We start from the raw sequence: 14,652 nt of genomic DNA, 5'->3' as shown, positions 1-14,652 counted from the left end.
AATAAATTAGTTTGATAATGTTTAGTATTCCACTCATCGTGAAATTTATATGAATGGTAGCTTATTAGCTAAATGTTTGCAGAAAGTATGGTGCAGCTAGTGCTTTTGGAAACATATCGATATGAATGTTCAGCTGACATTGCTTATGCCTCTGTTCTGATATTCTTTTTTCCTCCATAAACAGTGTTTTATCTCTCCCATGTTTTGGATGTGAGGCGAGAGGTTCTGATATGTTGAAATACCCACACCCATATGCAAACAGGGTATCATTCATGTACATATATATATATAATTTTATGCTTAAGATTATGATGCACAATTTTCTGAATTTGCATCTAGACAAAGGAGGTTACTTCACTTCAGATCGTTCTCTTTCAGTCCTGTAGCCAGCAGGGAGCACTCTTACCTAAGGCGTAGAGATGCTTCCCTCAGCTCCTAGGTTCTGCAATTTTGGTGTGCATTGGCAGCAAATTCTTTCACCAGAACAATGGATAAAGGATGAGACTGGGAGTTTTCAATGGCGCACCTATATTCTCTATACTAATTTGTTGCTAGGTAATGAGACTTTTCTGTGTCTGTCATTAGTAGTGGTAGCCTTCGCTTGCTAAAACTGAATGAATGGCAGTCTGGAGTTAGATGAAGGAGTTCTGTTACTGAATTGTTCTAGAGATCTTTCTCCAAAAATGGTGGTTTTCCAAAACGGTGATGTATGTCCTTTGTACTGACTCTTAATATGATCAGTATGGTATCACATAGGATATTACGAGCTTGGGAGTACCACTGTATTAGCCATGGGCTAGGTGTAAAAGATGCATTACAGGAATCTGTTGTGAATGTGTATAACAAATTTAAAATATTTTGATGGAGAAGAGGGTTGGTTCGAAACCAAATTGAGTAAACTCACCCATAAGTCACCCTGCTATTCAAAAGCTTTCAGCAGCCATGTGCAGGCAACTTACATGTATTTGTTTTATTTCCCAAGGATTAACCACTGCTCCACACATGGTTTAGAGGAGATTTTAAAAGCAAACAGAAACTGTTTTTATCCCCTAAGAGAGTGCAAGCAATGCAGGTAATCTCATGTAGCTATTGATTTAACACACAGACAATTGTTAAGATGACAGTTAGCTGCAGGTATTACGTGGATGTCTGAATACAGGATGTTACAGTTCCTGATCTGAAGAGATTGCACCAGAAGCATTTATGTCCTAGGGCCAGGCGACTAGGCTCCCCTCGGTTTAGCTAGTGTTTCTAGGAACAAGAGTATGCTTGGGTCTACTGGAAGGGAGCTACAGTGGCTGTACGGTGAGTCCTCTGCTGAGCAATGTTGCTGAGGCCCCAAAGAAGCCATTTCAGACCTCTCTCCTTCTGGCCTGCCTGGAAGAAAATGCAAGCAAACCATTTCTAACAGAGAGGGAAGTGTGCTGCTGGCTTGCCTCCTTAAGCTCTGTCTCTGATTTCTCTCTAATGACTAGTTACTCTTCCAAAGTTTATTTAAAGTTTAATGTCATGGATAGCAGTGAAACCTGGCTCAGATCTTTTCTGGTCAGCTCCTGATTGCCTGTGATAATCTTTTTTTTTTTTTTCTTTTTCTTTTTTCTTTTTCTTTTTTTTTTTTCTTTTCTTTTTTTTTTTTTTTTAAATTTATCAAGGGCATCTTTTTGGCAGATCTTTGGAGAATACACCACGGGAATGTCAGACCACTTGTGCTGGCTGTCTGCATGCAGGGGCTTGGTGAAGGTTTGTGGACAAGGCCATGGAGAGGGTAAATGATAATAAAAGGAGGAGGATGGGGTGGGGAGGGGAAGCAGGAATGTCTGGGGCAGACATACAAAGGAGGCGGGCAGTTATTCGTAGGTCCTGATACAATGCTGCATGTCATAAAGTGATCCAGATCCAAGTCTGACCCATGCATTTTGAACAAAATGGGGAAATAATCTGGCTGTGCACACAGGTATTTAATCAGCATATAATCACAGAAGCATGTTTGGAAGGAAGCCTTGGAACCCTCCGTGGGTCGTCAGGTCTGTTCCCCTGCGTCATGGAAGAGTTTAATTATGCTAAGCCACTCCTCAGATGGAAGTCAAGTACTTATTATGTCCAGCAAAGATATTTCTTGGTGGTTTGCTGCACTGTCCATGTCTTAGAAACAAAAGCACAGAAGTATAATGTTGTTAAACTCTGGAAAATGACAGTAAAAAAATGTGGGGGTGGAATAATTTGGGTTTCACATTTATTGTTTCTCAATACATACTTCCGCCTAAGTGTTTTAAGTGGATAAGCTTGTAGTTTTGTTTCCTGAACAAGAGTCCTGGAAAATGTCCTCTGAGTGTTTAAAAAATTCTGGCTGTGTTGTACTTTTTCTATGTCAGCTTTTTGCTAAAGAATGTCTGGCTCATATATGTGTGTTTTATTTTGTCCCGTATGTCTATATGTGAGACATATATACACATCACCTGTACATGTTCTGTCCCATGCACATTTACATATGGCAGAATATGAGTTCTTAAGTTGATTTTGTTTCTTTGGAGGAATTGAAAAATTACAGTAAAAGCTTAATGAGTTGAAATGACTTTTTCAGTCAATATTTGCCTTCTGGTACAGTGAATTTTCTGAACATACTGTGCTTTTTTCATGCTTGTTCCATGATCAAACTTTGCAAAGAAGTTTTGAACTTTTGGGTCCTTTGTGCCCACTTTTCTCGAGGTATTCTGGAATTTAAATTTCATTTTTGTGTGCTTGTGATTGATTAAACAAATCTGATTCCTCTTTGACTGGAAGAGCATAGCTTACCAGTCAGAAAGCACAGCACTGGCTTGGGCCAGCGAATTCTGGCAACCAGGAGCATAGAGAGGCATCATCTGTGCTAGCATCATGGTGCTGGTGCTTACACCTCTCTTTCTACAAAAAGAAACAGAAAAATAGCGCATGCAGCATTCCAACCCAGCATGCTCCACAAGGCTTTCTGTGAACAGCATGCAGAATCATCATGTCCAAACTACTCCTTTTTCTTAGTTCAAATAAGCACCCCCCTCTTCTGGATGCCGTTTTAAATCTGTCATGTCAAGTACCAGCCATTTTTCTGTTTTCTTAGATTCTCTGCTGTTGTGCTGTGAAATTAGTGCAGGTTGAGTGAGTGAATTTTACATTCCAGGCATCTCTAAACTTCTTTGTGGACTTGTTGTGATGGCAGCTCTTGAGCTTGTCGTCTGGTCTCCCTGTCTGCCTGGTTTCAGCACCCTGTCAGCCCTCTACTGCTAGTCTAGGCAGCTGAACCCTGTCATCTCCACTTTGAGCTGTTATTTTTGCTGCAGACAAAATTATTTTCATGTTCTAGTCACTGCACTGGGGCTCTGCTCTTTTCCTGAGTGAAAACTTCTTATGGGCTTTCTCAGGGCGAACTGCTTCTCATTGCTTCTGACTTCTGGATATCTTCAAAATGGTCTTGAATATTTCTTTTCCTGGCTTCTTTTCATGGGTATGAAACACTTCCTTTTTTTGTAATAACATCCACTATAAGGCAAGTTTGTTTTAGGAGATGACAATTTTGAGAATTTATTCTTAAAATGGTGGAGCACAAGAGGTTGTTTCAGTTAGAATGAGAAACTGACACAGCAGTCAGATGAGCTGGATGCTGTCTAGTGTAAATATATTAGTTTTAATCTAAACAACAACAACAAAAAAAGTGAAATTCATAAATAGGTTTTGCTTTGGAAAGTCAGAATGCTTGGTACTTGGTACAAAGTACAGTGATTGATCAAGAGGTAACACTAAGATTTTGATCAGTCCAAGTCACCTCAGCATTTTATTTGCCTTTGCTCAGGTACAGTGGAAATAATGGATTAATTGACTTACTTGACTGACAGGTATGTTGGATTCACGAAATTAAAGAGATATGAAGGGGCTATAAATAGTCCCCTGGCCTTTCCTTGGGTATTTATATTACCTCATTTAACTTTGGAAAAATTCCTTTGTTAAAGCTGCCGATCATTGCCTGAGGAGGAGGATTCTTGTCTAGTCTGGCATGGTGTTAATAATGGCATTTAGCCCAACAGTATTATAGTCTGGCAGATTCCAAATTTAAGGGAAAGAAATAGTTTTCTGTGTGTCCTGGGGCTTTCGCTTTCCCTGTTATTTTAAGTAATACATTTTTAAAATCATACTTGTGTTGGCTCTGATTCTCGCCTACTTTCTGATGTTAACATGCCTGTGCTGAAGGCTCTTTTCCAGAAGCCTCTGAGGGCTTGGTTTGGATCTTTTCTATACCAGTACTGTAGCACCTAGCCAAAATTATGTCTTATGTTCTAAAACCTTATATGTAAAAAGAGCTACTTTCTTTTCACTGGCTATGGAGTTAGCTTTTCTATGTGAGAGTTAATATTTGTCTATGTCTCTTACAAAGGTCTATTTGCTGAACAATGGAATTGGTGAGAGCTGCATGTTCCTCGGCTCAGAAATCTTCCCATGTTCCACTGCAGCAGCCTGTTCTGCAGAAGATATCAAGACATTTAACTTAGACGAGTGGTTACATGCTGGATTCAGGGAAAGACAGTGATTTGAAGTAAATTTCTGAGCATATCATTGGTTACTTAATGTCTTTAAAAATCTCAGGTACATAACAAGAATTTTTTATAGATAAGTGGATCTGTCAATATCTGACAGAGGTTCTTCTAACATGACTTCCTGAAGAGGTTTTAGAAATGCATAAATGTCTTCTGTTATCAGTTGCAGTACAGTGCATCCACTCAAATACTGAGAAATGTTACAATGGTCATTATCATTTTATCAATAATTGTTTGGCTAATCACCCTAAGTGTTGTTATCTGGCAGGGTGGAAAGAGTCTGGAGGGCTTTACTTTTCACAGGCACTTACCACAATAGTTTCCTGATTCACTACTGAAGACCTTTAGCAAAATAAATTGCTTTTAAAGCTGAGAGAAAAAAAAACAGGATGTATATCACAAGAATTCTATTTGCTCATCTTTTTGTGGCTTTGGTCTTGCCAGGTTGAATCAGATCTCCACATCTCTCATTGGAGCTGCTTTTGTCCCAAAGAGCTCATAACACAAATAGATAAGAGAGTGGAGCATAAGCAAATCAAGAACCTAAAGCCTATAACATAAGCAATAGGAATTTGCTTGTGAAATGACAGCTGGGACAGGACTTATCAAAGATCAGAAGATGTGTATATAATATTGGTAGTGAGTACCAATCTATAGCCATGGATCTGGCCACCTAACTCTGGTAGTCTCCCTGGAGAAATCCCAGTCCGAGATTGAATGGGTGAATTACAAGTTCATAGTCATCGGTTCCTAGATGAGAGAGGAACTTGCTTAACCCCTCATATCATTGTTGTTACTATAAACAATAATTCATGGTTCATGAGGTATAACTGACTTCCAAGATATTCAAAGTAGAGTAAAGATCTTCAGAGAAATCTCACCAGGATACTAATGTGCATTTTGGTGTGCGAAAGAGAAGGTCAATAGGCAAAACATGGTACAGTCATGCTGGGGTGCTCTGAATGGAGAAACCCAGTGAGGTGAGGTTTTAGTGTAGCAATGTTCTTTTATTGCACATCTCACAGTAGCAAAAGGAAAGGGTCAAACCAGACTTTGGCTACTTTCATAGTTATGATTTTCTGAAAAGCATATCAGCCCTAAAGAAGGTATCAGCATCACTTGGATCAAGTGTGTTGAGAGCCTGGAAATGATTTACTAAAGAAATTAGACTGAGAGAGGAAAGTGTATAAACTTCTGGCTTATCTGAAACATCTCAGGCAGTACTATATTTTTTCCTCAAGAAAAAAAAAAGTCAATAAAATTATGTTGCAGAGAAGTAGTTCTGACAAGTAATGAGGTTTCTAAATATCAAGTGAGAGGTAAATAAAGAGGAAATACTGTGCAGATGATGCAAGTACCCCAAAGGAGGATGAAAGAGAAATGAAGGTTTAAGGTGAAATGAATATATCTTGCTCTTTCCAAATGAAACAAAGAATCACAGTTTTACAAGCAATTGAAAATAGATTAAATGCTCTAAAAAGACATCATCTTCCTCCTCCATTCTCTTTCCATTTGGCAACAGGTACAGAGAGAGATGCTGCAAGGGAACACCTGCTACTTGTAATAATCTTCAGCAGCCCCCAGGGTCATACATAACTGGCTTAAATTATAGCAGGATGTTGTGAGTTATGTTACGTGACTGAATGGGCACATCTGGCCTGGGCCGTGGGGACCACGAAGATGGCTTAAAGCATCCTCTGCATTACTTCTCTCCAAGTTAAATGTGTCCCACAGCTGTTACTGAAGATTGTCGTCACTATCCTTTCCTGTATTTTTTTTCCATCTTTAGAATTTCAAAAAATGCAATAGTTTGGACTCGGGGATTTGTTGGATGGAAGCTTTATCTCATTTTCAGTGACCTTCCCCTAACCTCACTGGTATGGTTTGAGAATATTTTTCCAAATTGATAGATAAAACCCTATCTAGTAATGGAAAAACTTGTTACCATGTTCCAGTGGTTTAAGTCTGAACTCCTTCCAGCCCTGTGTTTTGGCTTCTCTCTGCTACAGCAAGAAAACAAGTAGATGAAGGCAGCAGAACTGGCCATCTTCTCCAGTTTAAGGCTTTTGCTGAATACGCTTGCATATTTCAACAGGTTGTTCCAATACAAATACACACACCCCCCCCAAAAAAAAAAGAAAAAAAAAGACAGGAAACCCCAAACTGAGTGGGATAGACCTGCTTCACAAAATGCCTGTGTCAGGAAAGCTCTTGACTGTGAAGGCGTAGGGTACAGCATGTTGTTGAAAGATAAAAGATAATTGCTAAGCAAAACTGTGAAACAGTCTGGCGCTCACGTCTCCTGTGCTGATATCCAGACTGCAGGAAAACAGGCTCGGTGTCAGACCACGGGGGGCTGCTGTAGAAGGGGTGGGAGGGATTCCGTTAAACCACAGTCCTTCCTCCCTGCTCCTCAAAATGTCAAATGCCAGAACTATTTTTCTTTGCTGTTCTATACCGCACGCCTGCCGCTGCTCAAAAATATGAGTACCTAGAGCACATCACCGTCCAGTCACGTCTGCGTGGCTCATCTGCCTCACAGCGATGCCTCACGCTGCAGTCAGTAATGGAGAACGTGGGGATGAGCAGGGGCAAGGGCCACATCTTCAGGACCTTCCTCCTCTTCTGGCTGATTTTTCTGAGGGATTTAAAATTGCCTGAACTATTACAAACTCCACAGGGAAGAATTACTCTCAGATAAGAAAATTGGAAACAATGCTATAATTCTTGTATGTGAACATTGGGCCAGTTATCACCGATTATCAATAAAAGGCTTTGATACAATTTTATGCTTATAGCCAACGAGTACTACAATAACAAAATTTCTGCTTTGCTTGCTTGTGAAGCGTCATCATAGTGTTTTAGGAATCCAATGCAAGGAAGAATAGTGATTTCTATTTTTGTTTGTCATCTTACTGAGCTGCTATGACTTTCTTGTCTGAAATAAAAGAAGCACTCATGACCTGAAAACACCTTTTGCATTTTTCTTTTTTCCAAGACAAGTTTAATCTCATAGGTTGCTGAGTATGTGTAAAATTGAATATCTTCAGAAAACAAAACGCAATCCATCTTAGTTATGAATCCAGTCTTGCATGCCAGACTTGCATGCCAGATACGTGAAGAAAGGCTATGAACATATAATTTTCTAAAACAAGGAAATGTAATTCTCTTTTTCTCTTTTTCTCTTCCCCTTCTACTAAACTAAGTTCGAACTTCTAGAACTGAAACAACATTGATTTTATTTGCTGTAAAAACCCTGTAAAAATCCTGATCCAATCTGTGTTTGCACCATTAGTTGCTCTCATCTGTATGCTGTGTGGACTTCACATGACCTTTTTCTATAAAGTTGGGTAGAAGAGAGATGTGGTTCAGCAAGATAATTGAAACGTGGAAAAAAAGTATTTTTTTTTTTATCAAAATAACATTTTCAGTGCTTTTTGTTGAAATGAGTACATAAAGTTATTTTGGCTTAGCTTAGTACTGCACTAAGATGTCTTATTTAATTTTGAAATTGATGTCTTTGGGTAATATTTTCATTTTTAATTTTAGCTCATTTTAAATTTTTTCTTAATGACTTTGGTATGTTTGAAGTGCAACTTCTCAGTTACAGATGTCCAAATCCTTTTGAAACTTCTTAGTTCTTTCCCCCCCTAAGTGAAAATAACTGTCAACCAAACCAAAATTCTGGGCATTTTCTTAGTTTTCCCCTTACCCCAAAGTTATTTTACATTTTGTTTCTTGGGGGAAGCTGAAGGAGAGTGGAAGTTGTGCTACGTTGTATACAGGCTGTTAATGTTTGGCTCAACCCTGTTCTGTATTGACTTTCTTTTCATTGGCATTTGAGGGCTGGCATTTGAGGGCTGACCTTCTCTGAGAGGTGCTGGAAAGCAGGAGGGATGCACGTAAGGATGTGATGTGTATCCAGAAGGCAACCTCCGGTGTGGTGCTTAAACTACAAGTGCTGCATCTCCCTGTGCTGCATGAACCTGAATTACAGGCCAAACTCAGCCCAAAATAGGTGGAATTTTGATGAGATCAGTGAAATTATGCTGATTTACGGGAGATGTGACTGCAGTTCATAGATTTAGAGGCACTGTCTCATAAGTAAAGTAATTCTTTCTGGTCATCAGACCACACTGCCACCAATCCTCAACTTGTTTATGTGGAGCCAGGGATTGATGCAATTACCTTGGATGTTTTGGCAAGATGGATGTTTGCAAGAGCTGGCTGATGGCTGTTGTTTTTAATGCTTCGTGTAGTAAAGGTGTGATCCACATTTTCATTTTCTTATTCTAAACAATCAGCTTCAGCTGCACAAATAGGCACGTAGGTTCAAAATGGTATAAGCAAAGTATGTTCAGACTGCCTGCTTTTTTCCAGCAAAAACAATTCTCTAAACTCTCCTTCCCTACTACAATATCGTTGGTATGAATAGGAAAAATGGTAAATCCTTTCACTTCAGACCTAGGTGCTATTAGTTAGCTACCATCTGTACCTACAGCATGCTTCCTCACTTCCTTGCATCTTGCTGGCCAACACAAATGGTGGTAAGTCAATGTGTACCTGTACTCTATTCCAGGCTTGAAATGAAAGGATTTACCATTTCAGATGTCAAATGGGGCTTGAAAAATCTCTAGACCGTGTTATTCACTGTGTTTAACATTATCCTGAGGAATAAAACATGTTGCCTAATGTCTAGGAGAAGATTCCTGTGGCCAGAAGATGACTTCTTCAGCTATTCTTTCTTACTTTGTCCTCTTATTTTCCTATCGGATTCATCATTATGGTCTCAGAGCACCTCTTTAGTGAATGGAGCTCTGAAACCCAGTGGATGTGTCGTGGTCATTTGCTGATGCATATGCTAGTCTGGGTTTCTTCTTCTACAGTCTTCCATTTAACAGTGTGTCCTTTAGAATGGTGTGAATGCATGTAGCCACTTGGCAGCAAAAGCATGAATCACAGCCTATTGTAGTATTTTTTTTTTTACTCATTTTGTTTCTTTCCAGCTTACTGATTCATTCAAGCAGAACAAATTTCTGTGGTAAAATTTAAGGTGTCAAAATATCCACCCTTATAACTCAATGCTTGGTTATCTTGGCTGCTGCAATTTCCTTTCGCGAATGTTTTGGCTGGAAACAATGATGGCTGACCAAACACTGTTGATTCATTTTCAGAGAAAGGGGATTTGACTTCCTGGAATTAGAGGAATTATGTAAAGTATCTCAAAATTTTCAAAAGAGTGTAGTGTGAACCAACCAGGTGGTGACCATTAACAGGTTTTAAAGAGCACAGAATCATAGAATGGTTGGGGTTGGAAGGAACCTTAAAAATCATCTAATGCCACCTCCCATGCAGTGGGCAGGGACACCTTCCATTAGACCAGGTTTCCCAGGGGCCTATCCACCTTGTCCTTGAACACCTTCAGGGATGGGGCATCCACAACTTCTCTCGGCAGCCTGTGCCAGTGCCTCACCACCCTCTGAGTAAAGAATGTCTTCCTAATAGCTATCCTAACTCTCCCCTCTTTTAGTTTAATGCCATTACTCCTTGTCCTATCACTGCACTCCCTGACAATGAGTCCCTCCGCAGCTTTCCTGTAGCCCCCTTTAAACACTGGAAGGCTGCTGTGAGGTCTCCCTGGAGCCTTCCCTTCTCCACGCTGAACAACCCCAAATCCCTCAGCATGTCTTCATAGGAGAGGTGCTCCAGCCCCTGGATCATCTCTGTGGCCCTCCTCTGGATTTGTTCTAATACTTCCATGTCCTTCTTCTGCTGAGGGCCCCAGGGATGAACACAGTGCTCCAGGTGGGGTCTGACGAGAGCAGAGCAGAAGGGGACAATCCCCCCCCGTGCCCTGCTGGCTGCACTGCTTTTGGTGCAGCCCAGCATGTGGTTGGCTTTCTGGGCTGAACAGCATGTTGCTGGATATTTTTCAGCATGCTGTTTTATCAATGGTATTTCTAGACAAAGTAAAGATGCTTGCATTGTTTCCACTAGCAGCTGCTTCTGGGCTGTAGATTCTTTCCCACATGTGATAAATATGTGGTGTGTATACATACATAAACCAAAGAATCACAGTCCAGAAGGGGGGGGGGGAGGGGGGGCAGAGGCGGTGCGGGGGGGATAGTATACACCTAGACCATAAGGAAAGAAAAGAGTCATGGAGCAATGATTAATGAAATGAAGAGCAATGAGGTTCTAAGTTACATTTCCAGAAAATATGAGACTAGATTAAGTATATATGAGTTATGAGAGTAGAATGTTTCTGTGCAGGTGGGCTATCTACAGGTCACCAAAGCTTTGAAGGACACAGCAGATGGTTCTACATGGGGAACCCACCAGGTACACGTGTCCCTCAGAGAGGACAAACACCTACAGGTAGTGGCCCCTGCAAACAGCAGCTGCAGTAACAATTTTCATTGCAGACAGAGGTTCTCTAACATTTAATGGAGAAATAAATAAATAAATAAATAAAACAACATACCATTTTGTGAATATGGTGTTAAATATCTGTAGTATGACAGTTTAAAAATACATATTACGGAGAACAGGTTTACAACCAGAGTTGCATTAAATACACTTCACAACTTTTCCTCGCTGAAAAATATCATTGGAGTCATTCAGCCTTACTAAAATGGGATTTGCTGTATTTCAGGAAAAGGATTAAAGTATAAATCCTTCTATCTTAGGCAGGGAGATGAATATTGAATTCATTACTCTGCTTTATTCATGCCTTCTCCCACAGTCCCTCTCTTCCTAGTTCTTGTAAATCGAGTTTCAGACCCAAATAGCTGCAATTCTGGAACAATTCATTCCCGGGGTAAGAAAAATTATTAAAACCCACCAGAGTATGGTTTGGCAGGGCACATTCTGCCTTTGAACAAGGATTAAAACAAGAAGGATTGCTAAAAATCAAATAAATTTGTGCAAAGATTTAGTGCAAATTCCTACAACACTGGATAATTTTTCAGTTACTATTCAACTGAAAAAGGCTAGTCAGAACAGGAATTTTCCTTTTTACAGGTATAGTGCAGGACTTCTGTACAAATACCTAGAAAACCCAATTGTCTTCATTACCAAAGCTGTGTTAGGATATTAAGAAAAAAGCAAAAGTTAATCTGTAAAACTGACTGAAATTTAGACTGAGAAACAATCTTAAGTCCACCAAGAAGACTATTCTACCAGCTCTCTTGTGAGAAGTTCAGTGGAGATCAGAATTTCAAGAAATGAAACCTGATACAGAATAAAATTATTAGGAGAAACACATTTATCTTAATCCTATTTTTTAATAGCAAACGTCCCTCTGGCTGACATTTCAGAAAATTCAACCAGGAGCTCCTAAGGAAATTTGAGACATTCTTTGGGAGACGATGAGTGATTAAAGCCACTTTTTCCGTGTGAATAGGACCCATTTGATCAGGGCTGTGGCTCAAAGATTTCCAAGCATTGGCTGCTCATCTCAGAAATGCTGCCCAGCCAGCCTACTCACCTTGGGTAAAACATCAGGGGACTGATATGATCTGGAGAGCTGATGCAGAGCTTTTTATATATAAAAGACCCCTTGAATATATCGTCTTTTTATCTGTTTCCCTTATTATGCTTGCATGCTGGAAGAGGTACCAATACCCCTACAAGACATTTCCGCATCACCAATGTACCGATACGTACATGTTATTGCACTTTGTTCTGGCAGCTAGGAACTAAAGCAAGGAAGCCTTTGAGATGCGGCACGGACCATAAGCAACAAAAGAGCCCATCTGAAGGGAACACAGAACTGCACAGTCCTTGTCTAGCACTGGTAAATCAAGAGGGAAAAGAGAGGGGAAATGGTAAATCAAGGGGAAAAGAGAGGGGGAAAAAAAGTGCATATTCACTGCAGCCAGAAATGTGTTCTCTGACCTCAGTGCTGCCTTGCCTCCTGTAACCTTTGCTCCAAGTGGGTGGAAGATGGTTGTAGCTACATCCACACATGTTCTCTGAATCAGGTGCCAATACCCCAGCAACAACTTTTTTTTTTTTTTTTTTTTTTGGGTTGGGGCGTGGGGGGGACGGGCAGATATATTACCATAGCCTTTGGTAAAAGATATCAAAAGCTGGTCTTAGTAGCAAATTCTTTGTTTGGAAGTATTCTATCAAATTAGTATGAATTGTTTCAAATGGCTTAAACTTATAATGCAGTAAAATAAATGAATATAGAACAGGTAGTAGGTAACAAAAGGGAATCCAGCAAGACGAGTGTAAGATTTTTTTTGCTGAAGGTTTTGCTGTCAAAAGTGTTGAAGCTAGAAATACAGTGTCAGAAAAGAAGAACAGAAGCACCAACATTATTTCTGTAATCTTCTTGACAACAGTTGTGATTATTGATGGATCTTGTTCAGCCTGCATTGATTAAAAACACATAACACCCCAAGAAGAAAAAAAGATAAGTGGTCCAAAATCAAAAGGAATAAATAACTTGAATTCAGCTGTATTAAGGAATAGCTCATGTTTAATAGCTATGTTTAAAGCTAAGAGAGAAGTTAGAGCTGGAAGGCCCAAGGGCCTGTGTTGCAAAAGCCAGAAAGGGATTATGGCACAGGAGAGCTGTCTGGGAAGCACTGGAGGTTCCCCAGTTACAGCCTTGTTGGACTAACAAGATGGGGACTTGGACTTGTGAAACACTTCTCAGGACAGTGAGAAATGTGAACAAGAAAACGTTAAGGGACAGATGAATTAAATTTAGTTGCGTCAAATATTTTATAATAGACTTTTTCACGCCTCTTCATCAGCTACCCTTTTGCTATCATATAGTTAAACAAGTTTTTTGTAACCTAACCTGACAAGTCATTTATAAGGTAAAATGAGAAACACTAACACATTTACTAGAACTACTGCTGAAGGAGGAACAAATGCTATCTACCATGCTGCAATGAAGCCTGAGTGGTCAATACATAAACACACAGGATTTCAAGCATGCTTTGGAAGAAAAGTATTCCTATTAGTTTTGATAATGTTTTCCTTCTGAAATTTTATCAGGAAATTAACATGGCCTTTGTAGACAGGCAGAAATTGATTTTGAATGAAGTCTAGAGAAGTGAGATGATTTTCTTCTCAAAACTCCAATCCAGGGCTGTCCCTGGGTGTTACAGAGCAGCAGTTTCACTACAGCTGTCCTTACTCCTCCTTTGATTTCAGTGTGAATTCTTTCATGCCAAATGACATTTACATTTGTAAAGCACAATGAATGGGAACAAAATTTGTTTCACCTGCTGTTAGTCTATTTGTAGTTGTCTGAAATTAGAAATCATTTTTAACTGTATAATTTTTTTACATCTCATCTTTTTGCCAGTGGATATATATATATGATATCTATGTAACCTATCAATAACATCTTCATGAGCATATAGCAAGTAAAACTTTCATGTTTGCTTCTTCATCTGTACACTTCTTGTTTGCTTAATTGAAACTGATGGAACTTACTTGGAAGTACTTAGGTGAATACTGGGTAGTTGTTTGTGACTTCACTGTTAGACTGAGATTTGGAGTCATTAATGGAAAAAGTTAAGAATGAACTTTCCTTACTAATAATCATATTTAAATCGTCTATTGACGTGATTCAACATGACATTTCCAAACAGTCTCCTGGAAAAGCCCTCCGTTTCATTGTTTTATGTGATAGCAGAAAAGAGCAATATTTTGGTTTTTACCTCTCAGAAGATGACATTTTTATATGAAACTTCTTAAGTTTTTCATAGTAGAGGTCCCACTAGACTGACTATGTGATCTCATCCTCAGCAATTAGCAGAAATTAACATTGTCTCTTGACTTTTTTTTTTTTCCTTTTGGTTGCTTAAGTTTGGATAGACCTTGTTCATCGTATGGTTGATGCTGCCGACATGTTGCTGGTGCACTGTGCTGCAGTCATTCTGATTCTGTTCTGGTTCTGTTTTCTGTGGGTGAAAGAGTGTATTATGGTCAGCACTGCGGGTTGCCTCTTTCAGAGTTAATATAATTTTCCACGTATTTATTACAAAGCCCATTATTTGTTTGTACAGATTTATTAAAAAGAAAGTCCTTCATGAAATTAATTTCCTGGTATTAGGCCTTTTTT

The 14,652-nt window shown here is 39.4% G+C and overlaps 1 long non-coding RNA gene across 1 annotated transcript; it reads left to right on the top strand.

Annotated features, from left to right (window-relative positions):
• The first annotated feature begins 511 nt into the window (after positions 1-511).
• On the top strand, positions 512-7,782 carry LOC310903608. The gene is made up of 3 exons (XR_014587621.1): positions 512-1,305; positions 1,653-1,765; positions 4,403-7,782. It is a non-coding gene; the product is annotated as an uncharacterized lncRNA (long non-coding RNA).
• Positions 7,783-14,652: the final 6,870 nt, after the last annotated feature.

This window comes from Anser anser (genome assembly GCF_964211835.1).
Source record: "Anser anser genome assembly, chromosome: 8".
Classification (NCBI taxonomy): Eukaryota; Metazoa; Chordata; class Aves; order Anseriformes; family Anatidae; genus Anser; species Anser anser.
The sequence above is the reverse complement of the archived record's forward strand: the minus strand, read 5'-3'. Positions and strand labels throughout refer to the sequence as shown.